This window comes from Scyliorhinus torazame, chromosome 6 (assembly GCF_047496885.1).
Source record: "Scyliorhinus torazame isolate Kashiwa2021f chromosome 6, sScyTor2.1, whole genome shotgun sequence".
NCBI lineage: Eukaryota > Metazoa > Chordata > Chondrichthyes > Carcharhiniformes > Scyliorhinidae > Scyliorhinus > Scyliorhinus torazame.
The window spans coordinates 227586907-227606058 of NC_092712.1; the positions used below are offsets into that span (position 1 = coordinate 227586907).

General features: G+C 47.3%; 1 long non-coding RNA gene across 1 annotated transcript in view; it reads left to right on the forward strand.

Moving 5' to 3' along the window:
- Positions 1-434: 434 nt before the first annotated feature.
- LOC140425333 (uncharacterized) overlaps positions 435-19152 on the forward strand; it is a 154399-nt gene continuing 135681 nt past the window's right edge. The window contains exon 1 of the long non-coding RNA XR_011947836.1: positions 435-589. This is a non-coding gene — a long non-coding RNA (uncharacterized lncRNA). The remainder of the gene's footprint in view (positions 590-19152) is intronic.

Consider the following 19152-nt stretch of genomic DNA (forward strand, 5'->3'; position numbering starts at 1 on the left):
TACACACTGTATGGCATATACAGGGTTATTGTGGGGCTGAGTACAGTTTTTCCCCCACAGTGCTGTAAGAAGGCACATGACCTTGTCCTCGGGTCAGTGTGATGTGTGACAGAGATGTGTTAAGAACTAGGATGAGGCTAGCTCTTGCCTCTACCCTTTAGTATATATTTATATATATGTTAACATACAGAAAACTATGAAGACTACAGCAGACACGTTCTTCAATCAGTACCACACCTGTGGCTGTTTTAGCACACTGGGCTAAATAGCTGGCTTTTAAAGCAGACCAAGGCAGGTCAGCAACGCGGGTTCAATTCCCGTACCAGCCTCCCGGAATGTGGCGACTAGGGGCTTTTCACAGTAACTTCATTTGAAGCCTACTTGTGACAATAAGCAATTTTCATTTCAAAAGGTAGTTAACCTTGGCAGTCTGAGTCACTAAGTATTTCTAGTTCATATTGACGTCACCTATCTCAATCCTCCATGGAAACCTCATGATATTTAAATTCAGTCTCTGCAAGTGCTGAGAGGTGGAATACAGCAGGGAAATCGGAAACTATGTATCTTGCAGCATTTAATAAAGGGCTTAGTAAGTATTCAGGTTTTTGTAAATGCTTAAAATATTGTTTGTGATTCTCACCATTGTTAAAGATAATGTTTGATAACAAAATGTATTTGTGTTAGTCTATCTGGTCTTGTTATAGATGCAGCAATGGCCCAGAGCTTCCATTCTGTTCCCCTGGAAGGGGGTACCTGGAGGTACTCCAGAAGATAAACAGGGCGATCCCTCAGCAGTCTCCTTGTAAGAATTGCATGGGAATTATTCAGGAAGGTTAAATTAACTTTTGGCAATTAACCTGCACCTGCAACCATCTGATTCAAATCAGTATCTTTGGATTGTTCCGGCTCTCCGAGCAGAATAGACACCCAGGCAAAGGTAGAAGGATTAAAATCACTTCTCACCCCTGGGTAACTGTGATACTGACCACCCCTGGAACGCCTACTGGTCCCCGACTACCCTCCTGAACCTCGCCGACTACTCTCCCAGCCTCCAACTACCCCCCTCCACACCCCCAAATATCCCCCCCCCACCCACCACACCCGATCCACTGCGCCCCCCACCTTCATCCTGTCCACTTACCTTACACAATAATCTTCTCTCCTGTCAAGTAGATGAGACCTTTAAACTTATCATTTACTAGTGCCTTAAAGAAGGGTCACGGCCTCTCTCCTCCTGACACTGCTACACTGCACTGGAAGATCACTGGAGCTGCTTTGCTGTACACTTCTCACCAGGAAGTGTGGCCGAGAAATGTGCAGCTCCCGAGTTGAGTAGCTACAAAGGAATGGAATGGCAATCTGATGGTGAGTTCTGGGCCATTATGTCTGATCCTTCCTCCACTATAGGAGTTACATTTGAACCATATTGTATCAGGTGAATAGGGATGGAATCCGGCGAACTTGTTTGGTATCACATCCTGCAAAGAATTTAGATTGCACTGTTAGATCAGAAAATATGGAGCATCAGCAATTTAGCAATTTAATCTTAAAAATATGGTAATAATATAATTGGAAATTGCTATTTATTTGGTATAATTTTTTTAAAGTATGACGTTTCCAGAAAATGGAATTGTAGTAATATGAGTTACGACAGGTCCCTGGGTGAGGTCCTCAGATTTGTTTCCCTCTGTCCCCTCTCTGGGAACTGGCTCAGCACAAGCCCCAGTTTGTTCAGTTCTGGATGGACCTCCACCAAGTTGTTTTACCCCTGGATGAGGAGAAGTGAACTGTCTCCCTTTCTTTATTCAACCCTCTCGGTTCGTCGCAACAAGGTTCATTTAGAAAGGATCCTTTCCTTTTGGATGGATACCTGTTCCCAGTCAAATGCATCCATTTTCCTCTCTTCCTATTTTTGTTTTAGAACGGGGTCTCCCCCAACTCGTCCCATGTTCGGGGACACTACAGTCCTCAGGAGGAAGTTCAGCTCTTGCTTTACCTCCAGGTGGCTTATCAACTGGGTGAGGCATCACTCTTACTCTTTCAGGGCCAATTTGGGAACTTTTCTGCTCCAATTTAAAAAAAAAATTTGGTGTACGCAATTTATTTTTTCCAATTAAGGGGCACTTTAGCATGGCCAATCCACCTACCCTGCACATCTTTGGATTGTGGGGGCGAAACCCACACAAACACGGGGAGAAGGTGCAAACTCCACACGGACAGTGACCCAGAGCCGGGATTGAACCTGGGACCTCGGTGCCGTGAGGCAGCAGTGCTAACCACTGCGCCTCCATGCTTCCCTGCTCCACTTTTAAATTTGCCAGAAAGTGGTCGCTTCCTGGCCAGAGCCTTTGGGAGGGGCGCTCTCCTAAGGTGTTCTGTACTCTCTGGAAAACCGCTGCCCTGTCGAGGATGGGCAGCTCCAGCTGCGCTGCCTGGTGGCTTTTTGACTGGGAGGAGACATTTTCCTCACTGGCTCAACGGGTATTTTGGAGTCTCTTAGGACTGTCTCCAAATTCGGAAAGGCGGTTTTGGGGAGCCAGACCTCCTGCTCAGCCAGCAGGGGTGTAGGCTCCTTTAACTTAAATTGGGGCAAGGTAATATTACACCAATGGAGTATCTGTTCGGGGACTTTCCTGGCAACCCTTTTCTAAAAGTGGAAAGAAGGTTTCGGACAACCAGGCCTCCTGCTCAGCCAGCCGGGATGCAGGCTTCTCTCTTCTTAAAATGTCCTGCCTGGTGAGTGACCATCCTGTGTTCCTGCTCTGTCCTATATCTTTGGGGATACCTTTACTCACAGTGATTGGGCTAGCTTCAGCTGCTGTGCCTTGTGGCTCTTCAGCCACATGGGGCATCACGCTCACTCTTGCCTATTTGGGAATCTCCTTGTTCCCAATTCAAATTTGCCATGAAGCCATTGATCGAAGATAACACTGGGTCATTGGCACCCTCTGTTGTCCAGGGCATTTATGTTCCCTTAACCTGTTCCGCATCTCCTGGAACATTACTGCCTCCAAATGGCTCCTGCCGTACTCCCTTGAGGCTCTTCCACCCGGCAGGCATCTCCTTCACTATCTTCTTCTCGGCTTGGAGGCTCCCCTCATCTCTGGGTGGACCTGTCATGAAGCTGCCCGCCAAACAGATCATTGGCCTACTCCTATCTTTCTTTTTAACTTTTATAGGTCCCTCATGAACCTCCTTTATTACTCCTGGTCAGTTTTCGACCCTTCTCACAGAATCATAGAACCTCTACAGTGCAGTGTAAGGCCATTCAGCCCATCGAGTCTGCATCATTCCTCCGAAAGATCATCTTTACCCAGGCCCACAAACCTGCCCTATTCCCATAACCTCATCTAACCTGCACATCTTTGGACACTGAGGGGTAATTTAGCATGGCCGATCCACCTTTGGACTGTGGGGGGAAACCGGACCACCCGAGGAAACTATGCGGACATGGGAAGAACGTGCAAACTCCGCACGGACAGTCACCCGAGGCCAGAATTGAATCCAAGCCCCTGGCCCTATGAGGCAGCAGTGCTAACCACTCATCTGGGTGCGGGTCGGTGTGTCCTCACCTCTGCGGTGCAGGCCAACCTCGATGCTGGCGACCACTCTGTCCTCGGTCACCCCCACAACTTCCAGGGCCTGTTCCTTGTAAGGGATCAGGACTCCGATATCCGGCAACCCCCACCCCTCCACGGACATGGTGTTGTGCCGGGAGGGGGGGGGGGTTTGCGGTGCCAGGGGGCCAATGCCAACTCACCCGTGCGGCCAGGTGGAGATTGTTAAGCTTCTTACGGCACTCGGTGTTGGTCCTCCTGGTAACACTCCCCACACTGACGGCCACTGCCTTGCTAGACGGCACCAGCTGCCCTGTGGCTGGACCTTTGACCCACTCAGGGGATCAGGGTGCCCCGTCGCATCTCCACCGCATCCAGCAGCCTGGCCAGGTTGATGTCCCTGAAACGTGGTGCACGTCTCCTTGGTGGTATGGCTACGTGCTGTCTGGGGTTTGTTCAGAGGGAGCAGTTTATGATCTGCTTCCCCCTGTTAACGGGGAGCTGCTGGGCATGGTCCTGGCGAATCAGCTGGCGGGACAGTGATTCCGGCCACGAAATTCGTGGGGCATCGTGACCGACACTAATAAACGTTAGATACTGGCCGTGGTCTCGCCAGGTTCGCCGTTGGGAAGCACCTGAGTAATTCTCGCTCTCTACTGCACTTCCTGCTTCTCCCGTTAGATCACACACTCAGTGCAACAAAGTCAAATTGCTAAAACTTTGAGACATTGTGTAGAGATAGACCAAGATGAACATCTTTAACTATGCATTATATTGATGTGAGAAGTACTCTACCCATTAACAAAACACTGCGAGTGAACCCGGGGGAATTGGATCAAGTCAGGAGACAACTCACTTTCACATGGATAGTTGAACTGAGTCACGAGGCGTGATTACTGACTGCATCCCGCTGGATTTGGGATTGACGCAGCCGGTAGATCCCGGGAAAGGTCTCTCCCTGGGTTCCCGATGGTTGTCACGCCTTGCAGGACCCAGTCTTGCATAGTTAAGTGAGTTTAAAATCTCATTTAACCATATGTTCTCCGGATGGAAAGGTCACCTGACACCCGTGGGGGCAGCACGGTAGCATTGTGGATAGCACAATTGCTTCACAGCTCCAGGGTCCCAGGTTCGATTCCGGCTTGGGTCACTGTCTGTGCGGAGTCTGCACATCCTCCCTGTGTGTGCCTGGGTTTCCTCCGGGTGCTCCGGTTTCCTCCCACAGTCCAAAGATGTGCATGTTAGGTGGATTGGCCATGATAAATTGCCCTTAGTGTCCAAAATTGCCCTTAGTGTTGGGTGGGGTTACTGGGTTATGGGGATAGGGTGGAGGTGAAGGGTGGGTAGGGTGCTCTTTCCAAGAGCCGGTGCAGACTCGATGGGCCGAATGGCCTCCTTCTGCACTGTAAATTCTATGAAATCTATCGGCCTCGCCGAGGCAATCCCAGCCAAGTGCTGATTAGCACTGGTCCCCACAAATGGGACCAGGCTTACCAGAACTTGGGAGGGTCCCCCAAGTTATCAGATGCCCCGGTTAGTCAGCCTCTGGCCAGACTGGCAGCCTGGCACTGCTGATGCCAGCCCAGCACCTTGGCAGCACCACCTGGGTGCCAGCCTGGCAGCGCCATGACGCGGAACTGGCATTTTGCCTGGGCCGGCGATCAGGCCCGGGGGTGCCCTGCTGGTATGTGGTGGGGTGCTGGGGTGTCGGGGGCGCTTGAGGACTTCCCAACAGGTGAGCTGGGGCGTTGCGGGGTGGAGGGCATGTCGAGGGGTTTTAAAAATGTTGTCCTGATCTCTTTGTGCTGAGGAGCTCTGCTCATCGGATCTCCTCAGTGCACAAAATTATGTTAGCGCTGGGAAGGCCCCACTAATCCCGCACAAAATGCACACTGATTTATTTTGGTTAGATCGTGCCCAACGTATTTGGAGTTCATCATTGACAAATTGTGTGTGCTGAAGGGAATGTCACAACAAAAACTGATTCTTATCCTACATCACAAATTAAAGATTGCATCAATTAAACTGTATCAACAGAGTTGATTTATTAAAATGGTCAATAAGAGAACAAGCAAAGGAAATCTCTGTTTTTGCAACTCAGACTGTCTATATTAATTGAAAGTTTTAAAAAATAACTTTAGAGTATCCAATTATTTTTTTTCCAATTAAGGGGCAATCTAGTGTGGCCAATCTACCTTCCTTCCACGTCTTTGGTTGTGGGGGTGAAACCCACTTTGACACGGGGAGAATGTGCAAACTGCACACAGAGAGTGACCCGTGGCCGGGATCGAACCAGGGTCCTCAGCACCTAAGGCATCAGGGCTAACCACTGTCGCCCATTAATACATAGTTATGCCATTTGAACAAAGAATGTACCAGCTACTTTTGAAAGTCTATCATATCGAGTTGGTAATGGACTGTTGAACCATATTGTCTTTCCTGATGATATATTGGTCTACAGTGGCACTTAGGAAGACCATGCATAACACCGCAGTGCACTATTTGAGAGACCACAAAAAGCTGACTTTGTTATAAATTTGGCAAAAGTGAATTTGCCAAGGCCAGAGTCACTTATTTGAGAAGTTTTCTTGGGCAAAGTTGAGTGTTGCCCAGAGAAGCTAAATTTCAAGCAATTATACACTTTCCTGTTCCTAAAACCAAATGAGTGATACTGCGGTTTCTCAGAATGTGTGGATTTTACAAGAGTGTTTTTTTCCCCCGAATTTCAGCAAAGTCCTTGCTTCCTTAACAAACTTATTGAAGAAAGTCAAATCTGACTGGACAGAGTTTTGATAGACACCTTTGAGATTTTAAAGGCTGTCCGAATAAATTAACCTGTGTCATTGGCTTCAAATTTCAAAAAAACAATTCAAGATAGCAATTGCTGTCAGTGATGTAGGTGTGGGAGCTGTATTGTTACAAGATGATGATGCTATCATAGAATGTCCAGTTAGTTATTTTTTGAGGAAACTTAATCCTTGTCAAGTAAAGTAGTCCACTGTTGAAAAGGAAGCATTAAACCTTGTTTTGATTCTTCAGCAATTTGAAATATACGTTTCCCGAAATGCTCGTGATGCTGTGATCTTCTACATGGACAGGAATTCACCAGTGTTTTTGGCTACATTCTGGTGCAAGAATCTCTGTTTGTTTTACTGGGGACTGATGCTGTGATCGTTTACTTTTTGTTTTGTAGGAATGTACAACATAATTGCAGATGCTTTATCCAGAGTTTAACGACCCGTTTAAATAATTCGTAACTACATAACAGAGTATTGTAAACTTTATTTATGCCAAAGATTTAATCACGCCATCTATTTAAACACTGTCATCTTTTGATCAAGGACCTGGGATCATAATATGTTGGACATTTGAATTTTGGTTGACCTATGGGGATTATTGTGTATGTTGAATATAATAAGATCGTTGAGAAAATGTTTGATGTTTCTAATGTTAAAATGTGTAGTATGTGAGGTATGTCAAAGGGTTGCGAAAAACATCCTTAATTCAGCAAGGTTTTTTTTGTGATGGCCCAAGTGCTTTGGGGAAGGGGAGGAGGGGAGAAAAACATTGATGTCAGCATGATGGTCCCTTTAAGAACTAGGTTTGTCTGAGATATTTCTTGTAAGAAAAATCTTGAATCCGGTACCTGATCAGGTGACCAAGCCGGCTCGGAGATAAACAATAGAAAAAAATGCTCAACCAGAAGTTACAGTAAGAAGTCTTACAACACCAGGTTAAATTCCAACAGGTTTGTTTGGAATCACTAGCTTTCAGAGCGTAGCTCCTTCCTCAGGTGACTTTATATTTTGAAAAGTAAAAAGTTATATGATCTACTGATGAACATTTAAATTTTCATATTATACATATCAAACTGAAAGTTAATTGATTTTGATTAATGTTTATATCTATTAAATCTGTTTATCTTGCCAACAGTTTTAATTGGTTGATAGGAAAATTGACTCAGATAGGAAGCAATTTCCCCCTTTCATTTTCTACACAGTTTTGATGCTATTGCGTTATGTGAATTAACTGGACAATTAAAACATAATAGCACTGGGAATTGAATGTTCAATCACCTACTTATATGAAAAAAAGATCTTACAGATCTTACAGAAAGAATGTTCCCGAAGGTGGGCAAGTCCAGAGCTCAGGTTCATAGTTTAGGGCCGAGGTGAGGAGAAATGTCTTCACCGAGAGAGTGGTGCATCTATGGAATTCACTACCACAGAAAGTAGTTGAGGCCAAAACATTGTGTAATTTCAAGAAGGAATTAGAATCATGGAATCCCTACAGCACGAAAGCAGGCCATTCGGCCCAGTGAGTCTGCACTGAACCTCTGAAAGAGGAACGTACCTAGGCCCATGCCACCACCCTATCCCCACCAACCTTTATGGACACTAAAGGGCAATTTAGCATAGCCAAACTCCCAAACCTACACATCTTTGGACTGTGGGAGGAAACTGAAGCACCCGGAGGAATCCCACATAGACACGGGAGAACATGCAAATTCCACAGTCACCCAAAGCCAGAATTTAACCTGGGTTCCTGAAGCTGTGAGACAGCAGTTCTAACCACTGCGCCACCATGCCGATATAATTAGATATAGCTCTTGGAGTTAAAAGGATCTAGGGATATGGGGGGAAGGTGGGACCAGGGTATTGAACTTGATGATCAGCCATGATCATAATGAATGGCGCAGCAGGCTCGAAGGGCCGAATGGCCTCCTCCTGCTTCCATTTTCTATGTATGCAACTGCATGAATTAATTTAATGTTTAACAGTTTTGAAAGACTTCCTAAGCAGACTGTCCCAAGAAAATGGTTGATAGTGCTGCCCAAAGGCTCATTGAAGACATTTTTAGCTTGATGTGGAAATGAGTGATACAGATGAGGAATTCCATCAGATTCAATTCTTGATCAGTGCTGCGCTTGCCAGTTTCAACCAGACAGTGTTGCGACACAAGTATGTGCCTGTTATTCCAGGCTATAATATTTTACTTGTGCGATCATGCAGAAATATTGAAGTACATTTTTTTTAATGGATTCAGTTCTTTTAAACTAGGTGCAAAACAAATCAGCCAGGTTTGCTGCTTCTATCCAGGCCCAGGAGCATGGGGAATTCCTATCTCTGGCTCACTTCTGAACAGGGCATAGTTCTTGAGAAAAAAGTGAATCTGCATGTCAGATCTCAGAGGTCAAGACTCTCTACTTCTAAACGGAAATTAGTGACTAGAAAATCCTGACTAAAGTTTGTATAAATTTAAGAGTAGCCAATTATTTTTTGTTTCCAATTAAGGGGCAATTTAGCGTGGCCAATCTACCTAACCAGCACATCTTTGGGTTGTGGGGGTGAAGCCCACGCAGACACGGGGAGAAAGTGCAAACTTCACACGAACAGTGACCCAGGGCTGGGTTTCGAACCCGGATCCTCAGCGCCGCAGTCCCAGTGCTAACCACTGCGCCACTGCACCACATGCCGCCCTAAATCCTGCTTAAAGTGAATATCCTGGCACAGGGTTATTTTTAAGTTGAAACAGTATGTTAACTGCAATTTATGATTGTGGGCAGCACGGTAGCACAAGTGAATAGCACTGTAGCTTCACAGTGCTAGGGTCCCAGGTTCGATTCCCCGCTGGGTCACTGTCTGTGCGGAGTCTGCACGTTCTCCCCGTGTGTGCGTGGGTTTCCTCCGGGTGCTCCGGTTTCCTCCCACAGTCCTAAGATGTGCAGGTTAGGTGGATTGGCCGTGCTAAATTGTCCTTAGTGTTCAAAAGATTAGGAGGGATTATTGCGTTATGGAGATAGAGTGGAAGTGAGGGCTTAAGTGGGTCGGTGCAGACTCGATGGGCTGAATGGCCTTCTTCTGCACTCTATGTTCTATGTTCTATGATCTGCTTGCCCAAGACTCCCGTTGACCATTTAGTCACCATAGTTTGTGAGGCAAGCTAAGATGTTGATTTCTCTCATGTTATTTAAATTCCATTCGATGTTGGTGTGGAAAATTACAGTGGTGTTACAGGGATAGGGCGGGGGAGTGGGCCTGGGTAGAGTGCTATTTTGCAGGGTTGATTCTGACTCGGGATGGATGGCCTTCTTCTGCACTGTAGCGATTCAATGGGATTCTTTTCTATGGGACTGAGGGACTGGAAAGGTGAAGCGAAGGACGGAAGGACTGGGAAGGGGTAGAAGGGCTGAGCGACAGGGAAGGGGTAAAAGGACTGAGGGACTGGGAAGGGGTAGAAGGACTTGAGGGACAGGGAAGCAGTGAGATGTTCAGCGGAAGGGGGACACTGTGTGGCGGGGGTAATGAATGTGGGGCGGGGGGAGCTAAATTAGTGGGAGAGGGAGGCGGAGCTAATGCTGGTCAAGTTTTCTAGTTGGTAAATTGGGAGGTGATGAGGTTGTCCCATGTGCAGCGGCCATGGGTCACACATTCGGCAGCCCCCTCATCCTCCTTGCCAGATGAGACCTCATGTTCTTCCTCCTCCTCTAGCATGTTGCCCCTCTGCTACGTGTTGTTATGGAGCACGCAGGAGGTCACCATGATGCTGTGACCCTCTCAGGGCTATATTGGTGAGCAGTCCAGGCACCTGAAGTACATTTTGAGCACGCCAGTACACCACTCAATGACGGTCCTGGTTGCTGCATGGGCGTCCTCAGAATGGTTCTCCGCCTTGGTCTGGACCTCCACACAGGCCGTCATTAGCAATGACATCATTGGGTAATCCATGTCGCCCAGTAGCCAACCCCTCACCTGAGGACACACCTCAGAGGTACCGGGAACTAATGAGTGCACCAGGATGTATGTGATGTTCACGCTGCCTGGATATAGGGTGCAGGCATGCATGATGTGCGCATTCATGGATTGGAACCCCTTCATGGTAATGACAGATACTTCCTTTTGAACTGGTGCTTGGAGGACGACGTGTGTGCCATCGATCACCCCCTGGACCTGGGGCACATCAGCGATGGCAGCAAATCCTGCTGCCCTGGCATCCTGGTGGGCCTGGTCCAAGTTGAAAGTGTTGTAGTCGGATGCCTGGGCGCATAGGGCATCTATCAGCTTGATGGCCACCGGAAGTTGGTGTCCTCCTCCAAACCTCCGTTGTGCCAGGTGGCACATAAGCTACCTCGTGAGCCAGATTCAACGTCGGCACATGTGGTCCGGCAACTCCTTGAAGGACAGGCGATGACAGTATTATGTGGCCTGATGCAGCGCCATCTTCGCACCTGCTCCTTAGCCTGTTGGACGGCCAGCACTTGAGCCTCACTGGCTGGTTCCTGTTCTTCTGGGGCAGGCTCCTCTTGTGCATGGACCTCCCTGGGCTGGCCATGGCGCGCTAGCCCCCGTGCATCCGCAACGGCAGCAGAGATTATGTAGATAGTGAGCATAGCTGACTAGAGTCTGATATCCATGTATCTGGAGCTGGAATGGGCAGGGGGAGACAATTAGCTAGATAAGATTCCCTTAACCATCCAATGCCACCAGGATACATGGCCACCTTCAACCTGTCGATACTCCCTCCTCTCCACCCACCCCTCCCCCAGCCCCTTCAGGATGATGGTGTCCGCACTGCACCCATGTCCCCATAGGGAGTGACACCTGACCAGTGATGTGGGGAACCTCTATCCTCACCACCCATCCCTGCCAATCGGGATATCGGTGGTTGCTGAAACCGGTGTTAGCGATAGGCTCTGTGGCCTATATCCTGTTTCACCCCATGGGGTCTACTGTGGGTGTCCTCACTGGGTGGACTATGTGTTATCTTGCCAGCAGGGTGGGTTCTAGTGTGGTGGAAGCGGTCAACTTGTGTTGTCAATTGCCTCCATGCTAAGAGCCTGGTCCTACAGATGGGGTGAGCGAGGGATGTGTGCATTTGCTGGCACCTTAGCTGTAGTGTGGTGTGAGGCCTGGATGTAACACACAAATTGTGACAGAGAGCTGGTCAGGTTTCCTGGCCAGGGACACGGTGGACAGGTAGGGTTGGACACAACTCATGATCATCAGGGGTGGGCTAGCTAATAGTATCGCAAGTGAGGCTTCTACTCTGAGATGGGTGGTGCGCCAGGGAGGGTTCCAATGGCCACAGTGCATGTGTCCTTTGTTTGGGGGGAGCTCTGCTAATCCCCTGCTTCCTCTGGTGTGGAGCTGCACTTCTGAGGAGTGGCAGCAGCTGGTGGGCCGGTGATTGAACATGGCCATACTCATCCCGTTGCTGATAATGCTGGGGTCTGAGGGTTTCTGGTGGGGCAGTCTGAGTGGGTTTCCACATGACCAGAAGCCCTCTGAGCATTTACAGGATACAGTGAGCAGTCAGCAGTGTGAACAGCCAGGAGCCTGTACGTTGCAGCTAAGGGGTGGGCTTAAATTAAACAATGCAGCAATGGAGGTCTGAGCCAGGCCAGCTGAATCCACGCACTTGCCACCAAGTCATTCTCTGCTACTCCCTGATGTCCAGGCAGACACCCCCCAGCAAGGCCAAAAGGTTTTGAGGATTTTCTTACCTAATTGATCCCCCTCAAGTGCCATGGTGCCCAGGCCCCACTCGTAAATACTTGCAGCTATTCACACCTGCATGACCCCCACTTGAGAGGACTGAAACATTGCGGAGGGGTGGAGCGTCTGTGTCCAGCCCGTTAATCGTAGTCAAATCGATGCAAATCGTGGATTTGCATGGGGTCGTCGGCAATTGGACGAACTTCGAAGATGCTGCGTGCGGGTGACCGGAGCATCGCAACAGAATCAGTGCCAGGTGCAAATCCCGTTTTTTGCTCCACACAACACTCTTCCCCCAGTCGCGAATTTCGCTACCGGCATCAAGCAGCGGAGAATCCAGCCCCTTGTGTGCAAATTTGCTGCTGTGTTTTCAGACATTACGACAATCATTGCATTTTTAAAAAAGCACTTCCTTAACAATTATCGTGCTTTGGGGTCATGGAGAGGGCTATATAAATGCGCAACTTTCTTTCTTCAAAGTAAATGAGCAGATAAAATAGATTGATAGCATTTAACCTTCACCAATATTTAAGAACCAATTTCTGAAACCAAAATAACATTGGATTGGATTCTACAATTTTGAGGCTATGTCCGGAGCATGTGTCTAATCTATCGATGAAAATGTCGGTGCCGCCCCTGCACCGATACGCCAAAATCAGGGGCAGTGCCTATTTTCACCCCCCTCCAAAATGGCGTCATCGGCAAGCGGAGAATCCTGCCCAACATGTTTCATGGCCATGTAAAACCCTCGGCGATCCCGACAGAAACAGCCGGAGAATTGCTGGGTCTATGGCCGCGGATGCGCATGCCGACGACCTGCAGCGGTCGCGCCGTACAACATGGCGTCGGCTGCGCGCAGACCTGGCCTGTCAGATAGTGCCCCTTTGTAACCCCCCTTGCCAATCCCGGACCACCTCCCACCAGTCTGCCCAGCCCCTGCCGAAGCCCCCAGGACAGCGGATCGGCCCCCCCCCCCCCCCGACTGTGGCGGTGCTGGACACAGTCCGCAGCCGCCATGCTGGGTCCACAAAAACTCAGATCACAAGTAATCCATGCCATTGGGACGTCAGCCCATCGGGGACGGAGCATCAGGGGAGGGCCTTCAGGTGACATCCTGAGACCGTCCCAACAGCGTGCGGCGTACTCGCCGATGACGCCATTTTGGAGGGGGTGAAAATAGGCGCCGCCCCCGATTTTGGCGTCAAAAGGGATTCTCTGCCTGATTGCCGAATGCGATTTCGGCATGGGCAAGCGGAGACTCCTGCCCAACATGTTTCAGAATTCTTAGGGTGGATTCCACCTGTAATGAGGCAGGATAAGGACAAAGAAAGGGTCCTACCACGGACTCGCTGTGCTGACCACAATTTTTCTCCCACTACTAGAACCATTGCATGCAAGTGCCATGCACTGGCCATTCCCCTTTCATCTGTCCCAGTTGCTGCTGCTCGCTAAGAAGGATGGTAGAGTCAGTCACTGGGAAGTGGCAGTCATGGCCCCTGACATCTGGGAATAATGAGGAAGTTAAATGTGATATTATCGAAACAGCCTGTTGACAGCTGTGCCTCCAAACCCTTTTGAAAAACAAATGGGATAAAAGATTTCATTTTTCTGCCAGTGATTAGCATTGATTTACTGTCAGGCCAAGTGGAGACAAATGTTTAATCTTAAAAATAAAATCAGCTGAAGTGTCTTTCACTTGATGTGAATGAGTTTAAAATTGATGCCTTTGATGGACTTTGCCAAAAATCTCCATTTATTCTTTACATTTTTGGCTCAGTTATTCCTTATTGCAAAGACTGATTGTAGACATCAGTCTTGCTTTGAAATGACAGGTTAGGTGCTCATTAATTATAGAGTTCCAGATTTAAAGAAAATAACTGAAGACAAAGAGAGAGAGATCTTGCAATTAATGCCTTTTATTTCTTCAGGACATCCAAAATAGTTAATAGCCGCTGAAGCACAGTTTTATTAAACATAATAATATTGGTAAACATGGCAGGCAATCTGAACATAGAAAAATCCTATAAAAAATGATAAGATAAATAACTAGATGATCTTTTTTAGCGGAGTTTGCCAAACATTAGATATTGATCGGACCACCGGGAGAACTCCCGTACTCTCCTTCAAATAATGCCGGGGGGCATTTTGATGTTTACCTAAATGGCAGTCAGGCCTCAACAGAAATAGGCACCTCTTCATCACTGTGCAGCTGTATCAACCTGCATGATATGCTCCAGTCATTAGAATGCAGCCTGAACGCACAATCTTCTGACTGAAAAATTAAGAGTACTATCACTGAACCAAAAACCACCGTAGTGTAACCTTACCGCAGAGTGCAGAGTCTTTCTGCCCATTGTTATTTGAGACAGTGATTCAGCCAACCAAACGCACATGAAACTGCAGCACATTCACCATGAAAATAGCAGATCCCTGTTTCTTGTGCTCCGGTGGGCTATTGGGATGACTCCTTGAAGAGTGCAAAATCGGAGTTTGGATTTAACAGCATGAGATAACGGAAGATTCGAATCATTGAATCATAGAATTTACAGTGCAGAAGCAGGCCATTCAGCCCATCAAGTCTGCACCGGCCCTTGGAAAGAGCACCCTAACTAAGCCCACACCTCCACCCTATCCCTGTAACCCCACCTAACCTTTTCTTTTTGGACACTAAGGGCAATTTAGCATAGCCAATCCACCTAACCTGTACATCTTTGGACTGTGGGAGGAAACCGGAGCACCCAGAGGAAACTCACGCAGTCATGGGAAGAATGTGCAGACTCCGCATAGACAGTGAGCCAAGCACAGGAATCGAACCTGGGACCCTTGAGCTGTGAAACAACAGTGCTATCCACTGTGCCACCTTGCTGCCCAAAATTTCAGATTATCTAATTAACTGCTGTTTAGTGACCAAGATTCAAAGTTTGTACATGCTTCAGAGTCCAGGTTGTTAAGGATATTTCCCCAAAGGGCTGAGCATGTACTTTATCTGCAGGCAAGCAGCTACAGCTCCAGATTTATTCACTGCTCCAAGTTGATGTGCTTTAATCCCTCAGTTCACTCTTGAGTGTGAACAGCCAGTATGTGATGAATTCCAGAAATGAACTCTAGAAGTAAAGAATTATTTAGTGGAAGTCAGGTTGTGAAATTATTTCAAATGTCCGATAAAAATAAACTTCTATCAGGTTAGAGCACAAAATTCAAATCGCTGCACATATTCAGGCATGTTCTCCCTAAATCAAACATTGCCTGACCCTACATCAAAAATCCATCTCAACTGCAGCCATGGAATATCTACAGTGCAAAGTTTGCTCCTAAAACTACATGGGATCCAAGGAAATTTGGCAAATTGGATCGAGAATTGGCTGAGTGACAGGAAGCAACAGGGTGGTGATCAACGGGTGTTTTTCTGATTCAAAACCTTAGATTACAGGAGGATATAGATGGGCTGGTCGCATGGGATGATCAGTGACAAATGGAATTCAATCCGGATAAGTGTGAGGCGATGCACTTGGACAGGACAAACAGGGCAAGAGAATACATAGAATCATAAAATCATAGAATTTACAGTGCAGAAGGAGGACATTCGGCCTATCGAGTCTACATCAGCCCCTGAAAGAGCACCCTACCTAAACCCAAACCTCCACCCTATCCTCGTAACCCAGCAACCCCATCTAACATTTGGACACAGAGGGTAATTTATCATGACCAATCCCCTAACCTGCACATATTTGGACTGTGGGAGGAAACCTGAGCACCTGAGGGAAACGCACGCAGACACGGGGAGAACATGCAGATTCCGCAAAAACAGATAATACATGATAAACAGCAGGATTCTGGTCAGCACCAAGGATCAGAGGGACCTTGCATGTTCATTGGTCCCTTAAGGTAGAGAGCAGGTGAATACTGTTATGGGCCAGGGTTTAGAGAACCCCAAAGTATCATGGAGTTCACCTGACCCACAACGTTTAATAGATTGTGGTATGGGGAGCACACGGCATACTCTACAGGTGTGGTACAGCAGAAATGGAAAAGTAATTTTTAAAGCAAAACAATGTTTATTCTATGAACTCAAGTTAACCTTTTTGAAATACACAGTGAACATCTTAGCAACCATCAATTCAAATACAACCTCCAAAGAATACAACACTAAGTAATCCTTAATAACTTCCCAAACAAAAGCCAGATGGCAGAAGAAACACCTTTTAACAGAAGCACATCAGGTTTACATTCACTACTGAAAACATTTATAATTCTGAATACACCAAATGATCAAGAGATAGTCTTTTCATGCCTAAAATGAAAGTAAAAAGCCGACAGATAGCCCAGCTCCACCCACACTCTGACATCACTGATAAACACCCATTTCTTAAAGGTACATTTCTTAAACACCCATTTCCGAGGCATAGAGTTTAAGATCAGGGAGGTTATGTTAGAACTGCATAAAACGTTGGTTAGGCCCCAGCTAGAGTATTGTGTACAGTTCTGGAATCCACTTTATAGAAGGAATGTGGTAGCACTGGAAAGGATGCAAAGGAGATATACCAGGATGCTTCCTGGACTGGAGAGTTTTAGTTATGAAGAGAGATTGGGTATACTTGGATTGTTTTCTTTGGAGCAGCGGCGACTGAGGCGGGACATGAGTGAGATGTATAAAATTATGAGGGGCATAGATAGAATAGACTGGAAGAAGCTTTCACCCTTGGTGGAGGGACCAAAAGAGAAAATGCTTGAACATCTCAGCAGGTCTGGCAGCATCTGTAAGGAGAGAAAAGAGATTCTGGGTGGGATTCTCTGAAAGTGGGGCTATGTCCCCTCGCTTGCGAGAAAAAGGGCGCAAATCACTCTGGCCTTTCCTGGAGAAAGACCAGAGTGATTCTCCATTTTGGAGGGGGCTTGCAGGGCCCCGGAGTAGTCCACGCAGCTCCGGCTGCCGATACGGGGCTCTGCACTTCCGGCCGCAGGTCCTCACATGCGTGCGGTGGCCGCTGCAGCGGCGGCCCCACGCAACATGGCGGACCCACACAGCAAGCTGGCCTCAACAATATCGGCTGCCCGCAGATCGAGCCTGCCCACCAATCGGTGGCCCCCGATTGTGTGCCTGGCCTTCATGGAGGCCCCCCCCGTGATGGATCCCCTCACCAGGGCGGCCGTGGACTGGGTCCGCAGCCGCCACTCAGAGCTCCCGTCGGGTGGAACCATGAGTGAAGCACGCCGGCGGGAACTTGGCCCGCTGCCGGTGGAGAATTGCTGCGGGGGTCTCTTTCAAAGTCCCCAACCGCCGCCACGCCGAACGCACGTGCGCGACTGGCAGTGATTCTCCTGTCCACGGAGAATCGCGGGAAGGCATTGGACCTTATCGTGGGTCTGACGCCCCATTCTTCGCCCCCACGCCGAGCGCGATTTCGCCATGGAGGCTCGGAGAATCCTGCCCAATGTTTCGAGTCCAGATGCTTTGACAAAGGGTCATCTGGACTCGAAACGTTAGCTCTTTTCTCTCCTTACAGATGCTGCCAGACCTGCTGAGATTTTCCAGCATTTTCTCTTTTGGTTTCAGACTCCAGCATCCACAGTAATTTGCATTTATAGAGGGTTGTGAGAGTCTGCAACTCACTGCCTGAAAAGGTGGTGGAGGCAGAGACCCTCATAACATTTAAGAAGTATTTCAATAGGCAGCATGGTGGCGCAGTGGGTTAGCCCTGCAGCCTCACGGCGCCGAGGTCCCAGGTTCGATCCTGGCTCTGGGTCACTGTCCCTTCTATTATATCTTCAAGTGTGCGTTCCTGGTTTGGTGTATGGTCCCCATTTCAAATAATGGTTCTCAACTGATCTACAAGTGTTTTATCCGCCCTTTCTTTCTGAAGCATGAGGCTAAACCGGATCAGGTTGTGAAGAATCTTGGAGTTTGCACATTTTCCCCGTTTTTGTGTGGGTTTTACCCCATAATCCAAAGATGTGCAGGGTAGGTGAATTGGCCTTGATAAATTGCCCCGTAATTGGGGGGAAAAATGAATTGAGTACAGTAAATTTAAAAAAAAAAGAAGTATTTAGATGTGCACTTGTGATACCAAGGTATACAAGGCTATGGGCTAAGTGCTGGAAAATGGGATCAGAATACTTAGGTGGTTGTTTTTGACTGGTGCAGATGCAATGGACTGAAGGGCCTTTTCTGTGCTGTAGACCTTTTTGACTCTATAATAGCATACAATAGTGATCAACTATACTAGTGCTGTTCAAACAAATTGTAGGTCACAATACACTTCTAATTAAATGCTTCAGAGTCTACAATCTAAGGAAACATTTTCTGGAATCATCAATCACTGTTAACTCATGCTTTTAGCATTCTATGACAATTATATCGTTATTTTGTTTCTGCGAAATGGTATTCCTTGAGCTAATAAAGTTATGATTTTCTTGATGCAATCATTCATAATCCTGATATGGGTACTGCTACAAACCAGTTGAAACTCATTTCACGCTTCTTGCATTAATTATTAACATAGGTGTACAGCTTCTGATCAGCAGAGTAATGCCTTCAGCTGCTGAATGTAATGGCTCGGAACAGGATGTAATATTTCAAACTGGAAAATTCATTAAACCACCAAGCCTCCTGGCAAAAATATAAATAAACTGGTTAATAGTTCTGTTCTCTTTTAAGTTCATCTCAAGAGATTTCTGAACAAAAAAAATATACGTTTTTATTACAAGTTACATTCCATATCGATGCATTCAGATGACACTCTGGGAAAAACAAAAAATACATGCACTTTGCTTCATCCATTTATTAAGAACAAAACAGGAGCAAATAGGTCCAATTTTGTGGAACTACGTCCCATTCTCCAAATGCACTTCAAATATACTGGCCCTCAGATAGCTAGTAAGGTACCTAATGCCTGTATAAGGATTGTACACTGAAATGCAGCTGTACATAGGGTCAAAGGGACAGCTGAAGGTGCCACAGACAAGGTAAGTAATTTTTTTTGCACTTTGTGAAATGAGAAAGAGGTCCTCTTGCTTCTTCTGGACACAAAGCAATACGGTGGTCCACAGCCAAGGAGCTCGCCAACTATTTCCCCCCCACCCCGCCTCTCCCCTCCCACCTG